Genomic DNA, 6,000 nt, shown 5'->3' with positions numbered 1-6,000 from the left:
ATGGTTTAGATGTTGATGGGTCTGTGTTGTGGATTTGTCTCTACTTAACAGTCAGGTGGTTTAGATGCTGATGGGTCTGTGTAGTGGATTTGTCTCTACTTAACAGTCTGGTGGTTTAGATGTTGATGGGTCTGTCTGTGTTGTGGATTTGTCTCTACTTAACAGTCAGGTGGTTTAGATGCTGATGGGTCTGTGTTGTGGATTTGTCTCTACTTAACAGTCTGGTGGTTTAGATGCTGATGGGTCTGTCTGTGTTGTGGATTTGTCTCTACTTAACAGTCAGGTGGTTTAGATGCTGATGGGTCTGTCTGTGTTGTGGATTTGTCTCTACTTAACAGTCCGATGGTTTAGATGCTGATGGGTCTGTGTTGTGGATTTGTCTCTACTTAACAGTCAGGTGGTTTAGATGCTGATGGGTCTGTGTTGTGGATTTGTCTCTACTTAACAGTCAGGTGGTTTAGATGCTGATGGGTCTGTCTGTGTTGTGGATTTGTCTCTACTTAACAGTCAGGTGGTTTAGATGCTGATGGGTCTGTGTTGTGGATTTGTCTCTACTTAACAGTCAGGTGGTTTAGATGCTGATGGGTCTGTCTGTGTTGTGGATTTGTCTCTACTTAACAGTCTGGTGGTTTAGATGCTGATGGGTCTGTCTGTGTTGTGGATTTGTCTCTACTTAACAGTCTGGTGGTTTAGATGCTGATGGGTCTGTCTGTGTTGTGGATTTGTCTCTACTTATCAGTCTGGTGGTTTAGATGCTGATGGGTCTGTCTGTGTTGTGGATTTGTCTCTACTTATCAGTCTGGTGGTTTAGATGCTGATGGGTCTGTGTTGTGGATTTGTCTCTACTTAACAGTCTGGTGGTTTAGATGCTGATGGGTCTGTGTTGTGGATTTGTCTCTACTTATCAGTCTGGTGGTTTAGATGCTGATGGGTCTGTGTTGTGGATTTGTCTCTACTTAACAGTCAGGTGGTTTAGATGCTGATGGGGCTGTGTTGTGTTGTGGATTTGTCTCTACTTATCAGTCAGGTGGTTTAGATGCTGATGGGGCTGTGTTGTGTTGTGGATTTGTCTCTACTTATCAGTCAGGTGGTTTAGATGCTGATGGGTCTGTGTTGTGGATTTGTCTCTACTTATCAGTCTGGTGGTTTAGATGCTGATGAGTCTGTGTAGTGGATTTGTCTCTACTTAACAGTCTGGTGGTTTAGATGCTGATGGGTCTGTGTTGTAGATTTGTCTCTACTTACCAGTCAGGTGGTTTAGATGCTGATGGGTCTGTCTGTGTTGTGGATTTGTCTCTACTTAACAGTCTGGTGGTTTAGATGCTGATGGGTCTGTGTTGTGGATTTGTCTCTACTTAACAGTCAGGTGGTTTAGATGCTGATGGGTCTGTTTTGTGGATTTGTCTCTACTTAACAGTCAGGTGGTTTAGATGCTGATGGGTCTGTCTGTGTTGTGGATTTGTCTCTACTTAACAGTCCGGTGGTTTAGATGCTGATGGGTCTGTGTTGTGGATTTGTCTCTACTTAACAGTCAGGTGGTTTAGATGCTGATGGGTCTCTGTTGTGGATTTGTCTCTACTTAACAGTCAGGTGGTTTAGATGCTGATGGGTCTGTGTTGTGGATTTGTCTCTACTTAACAGTCTGGTGGTTTAGATGCTGATTGGTATGTGTTGTGGATTTGTCTCTACTTAACAGTCTGGTGGTTTAGATGCTGATGGGTCTGTCTGTGTTGTGGATTTGTCTCTACTTAACAGTCAGGTGGTTTAGATGCTGATGGGTCTGTGTTGTGGATTTGTCTCTACTTAACAGTCTGGTGGTTTAGATGCTGATTGGTCTGTGTTGTGGATTTGTCTCTACTTAACAGTCTGGTGGTTTAGATGCTGATGGGTCTGTGTTGTGGATTTGTCTCTACTTAACAGTCAGGTGGTTTAGATGCTGATGGGTCTGTGTAGTGGATTTGTCTCTACTTAACAGTCTGGTGGTTTAGATGCTGATGGGTCTGTCTGTGTTGTGGATTTGTCTCTACTTAACAGTCCGGTGGTTTAGATGCTGATGGGTCTGTGTTGTGGATTTGTCTCTACTTAACAGTCAGGTGGTTTAGATGCTGATGGGTCTGTCTGTGTTGTGGATTTGTCTCTACTTAACAGTCTGGTGGTTTAGATGCTGATGGGTCTGTGTAGTGGATTTGTCTCTACTTAACAGTCTGGTGGTTTAGATGCTGATGGGTCTGTGTAGTGGATTTGTCTCTACTTAACAGTCAGGTGGTTTAGATGCTGATGGGTCTGTGTTGTGGATTTGTCTCTACTTAACAGTCAGGTGGTTTAGATGCTGATGGGTCTGTCTGTGTTGTGGATTTGTCTCTACTTAACAGTCCGATGGTTTAGATGCTGATGGGTCTGTCTGTGTTGTGGATTTGTCTCTACTTAACAGTCTGGTGGTTTAGATGCTGATGGGTCTGTGTTGTGGATTTGTCTCTACTTAACAGTCAGGTGGTTTAGATGCTGATGGGTCTGTCTGTGTTGTGGATTTGTCTCTACTTAACAGTCAGGTGGTTTAGATGCTGATGGGTCTGTGTAGTGGATTTGTCTCTACTTAACAGTCTGGTGGTTTAGATGCTGATGGGTCTGTCTGTGTTGTGGATTTGTCTCTACTTAACAGTCCGGTGGTTTAGATGCTGATGGGTCTGTGTTGTGGATTTGTCTCTACTTAACAGTCAGGTGGTTTAGATGCTGATGGGTCTGTCTGTGTTGTGGATTTGTCTCTACTTAACAGTCCGATGGTTTAGATGCTGATGGGTCTGTCTGTGTTGTGGATTTGTCTCTACTTAACAGTCTGGTGGTTTAGATGCTGATGGGTCTGTGTAGTGGATTTGTCTCTACTTAACAGTCTGGTGGTTTAGATGCTGATGGGTCTGTGTAGTGGATTTGTCTCTACTTAACAGTCAGGTGGTTTAGATGCTGATGGGTCTGTGTTGTGGATTTGTCTCTACTTAACAGTCAGGTGGTTTAGATGCTGATGGGTCTGTCTGTGTTGTGGATTTGTCTCTACTTAACAGTCCGATGGTTTAGATGCTGATGGGTCTGTCTGTGTTGTGGATTTGTCTCTACTTAACAGTCTGGTGGTTTAGATGCTGATGGGTCTGTCTGTGTTGTGGATTTGTCTCTACTTAACAGTCAGGTGGTTTAGATGCTGATGGGTCTGTGTTGTGGATTTGTCTCTACTTAACAGTCAGGTGGTTTAGATGCTGATGGGTCTGTGTTGTGGATTTGTCTCTACTTAACAGTCAGGTGGTTTAGATGTTGATGGGTCTGTCTGTGTTGTGGATTTGTCTCTACTTAACAGTCAGGTGGTTTAGATGCTGATGGGTCTGTGTTGTGGATTTGTCTCTACTTAACAGTCTGGTGGTTTAGATGCTGATGGGTCTGTCTGTGTTGTGGATTTGTCTCTACTTAACAGTCAGGTGGTTTAGATGTTGATGGGTCTGTCTGTGTTGTGGATTTGTCTCTACTTAACAGTCTGGTGGTTTAGATGCTGATGGGTCTGTGTTGTGGATTTGTCTCTACTTAACAGTCCGGTGGTTTAGATGCTGATGGGTCTGTGTTGTGGATTTGTCTCTACTTAACAGTCAGGTGGTTTAGATGCTGATGGGTCTGTCTGTGTTGTGGATTTGTCTCTACTTAACAGTCAGGTGGTTTAGATGCTGATGGGTCTGTGTTGTGGATTTGTCTCTACTTAACAGTCAGGTGGTTTAGATGCTGATGGGTCTGTCTGTGTTGTGGATTTGTCTCTACTTAACAGTCTGGTGGTTTAGATGCTGATGGGTCTGTCTGTGTTGTGGATTTGTCTCTACTTAACAGTCTGGTGGTTTAGATGCTGATGGGTCTGTCTGTGTTGTGGATTTGTCTCTACTTAACAGTCTGGTGGTTTAGATGCTGATGGGTCTGTGTTGTGGATTTGTCTCTACTTAACAGTCCGATGGTTTAGATGCTGATGGGTCTGTCTGTGTTGTGGATTTGTCTCTACTTAACAGTCTGGTGGTTTAGATGCTGATGGGTCTGTGTTGTGGATTTGTCTCTACTTAACAGTCTGGTGGTTTAGATGCTGATGGGTCTGTCTGTGTTGTGGATTTGTCTCTACTTAACAGTCTGGTGGTTTAGATGCTGATGGGGCTGTGTTGTGTTGTGGATTTGTCTCTACTTAACAGTCTGGTGGTTTAGATGCTGATGGGTCTGTCTGTGTTGTGGATTTGTCTCTACTTAACAGTCTGGTGGTTTAGATGCTGATGGGGCTGTGTTGTGTTGTGGATTTGTCTCTACTTAACAGTCAGGTGGTTTAGATGCTGATGGGTCTGTGTTGTGGATTTGTCTCTACTTAACAGTCTGGTGGTTTAGATGCTGATGGGTCTGTCTGTGTTGTGGATTTGTCTCTACTTAACAGTCAGGTGGTTTAGATGCTGATGGGTCTGTCTGTGTTGTGGATGTGTCTGGACAATGTCAGAATGTTTTCTGTCAGAATGTTTTCTAGACGTTGAAAGCTGCTGGTCTGAAACTGAAACACATGTTATTATCCCACAGATAAACTGGCTGCAGGTAGTTTGCTTTTACCATCATGGATATTTAACTTCTGGCTTGAATTGTGATGAGGTTCAGGGCTTAGTTAGGCCTACGATAGATTTAAACACGGCCTATAACCTGTTAGAATAGGTGACATTGTCTGGAACTTATTCAGTCATGTTATTTCTGAGTAGGGGGTCCATACCTGGTCTGGTATTAACATCAGGATGTGGACTGGACCTCGGACGTGACCCGCTTTATCCCAGTCTTCAGAACCTGATTTGCATCATCAATAACCAGCGACGGATGCGATCAACATTACTATCATCATGAAAACTGACATGTCATCTGCTCTCATTCACTTTCCATCAGGGCAGAGTGAGCCTGTTATCCCCTGTTATAGAGCACCACAGTGGAGGTGTCAGAATACCCAGAAAACCTAACGGTTAAACAGGGAAATGTTTCCAATTGTTTTTCTACAATTCATTTAAAAGGTGACTTTTATCAATGTATTCGGCTGTATTTACTCTCCGATTCTAAAATGCTAATTAGCATTAAAGTAGACATCATGTAAAACTACAAATCCCAGCAAGCTCCTGTAGGTCATCTCTAGCTGACACCTTTATTAACAGGTATTGTGTCAATTTAAAACATGCACAAGACAGTTAACAGAATTGTCCATTTGAAAGAAATGTAGCCAATTTATTCATGAATACATTTAGATAGTTAATCCCAGGATTCTTACCTTTGCCTCGATTCGTCAGTCTGGTCCAGATCATCATGGTATTTGTAGTTCTTTATGATAGCCACATTAGCATCTAATTAGCATTTCATTTTTGGGAGGTAAATACAGGCCAATATATTGATAAAAGTCACCTTGTCCTAGAGAGATTTACACGGTTATCAAAACATCACCCCAGGGGAAGCCCACATAAAACATCACCCCAGGGGAAGCCCACATAAAACATCACCCCAGGGGAAGCCCACACAAAACATCACCCCAGGGGAAGCCTACACAAAACATCACCCCAGGGGAAGCCTACACAAAACCTTAATGGAGGAGTGGACAGTAAACCTCTAATTGTAGAGAGAACAGACCAGAATAGAGAGGGAGAATGATGTGGGAGAGAGACCAGAACAGAGAGAACGATGTGGGAGAGAGAACAGAACAGAGAGAACGATGTGGGAGAGAGAACAGACCAGAACCGAGAGGGAGAACGATGTGGGAGAGAGAACAGACCAGAACAGAGAGGGAGAACGATGTGGGAGAGAGAACAGACCAGAACAGAGAGGGAGAACGATGTGGGAGAGAGAACAGACCAGAACAGAGAGGGAGAACGATGTGGGAGAGAGAACAGACCAGAACAGAGAGGGAGAACGATGTGGGAGAGAGAACAGACCAGAACAGAGAGGGAGAACGATGTGGGAGAGAGAACAGACCAGAAC

This window comes from Salvelinus fontinalis, chromosome 35 (genome assembly GCF_029448725.1).
Source record: "Salvelinus fontinalis isolate EN_2023a chromosome 35, ASM2944872v1, whole genome shotgun sequence".
NCBI classification, from domain to species: Eukaryota; Metazoa; Chordata; class Actinopteri; order Salmoniformes; family Salmonidae; genus Salvelinus; species Salvelinus fontinalis.
The sequence above is the reverse complement of the archived record's forward strand: the minus strand, read 5'-3'. Positions refer to the sequence as shown.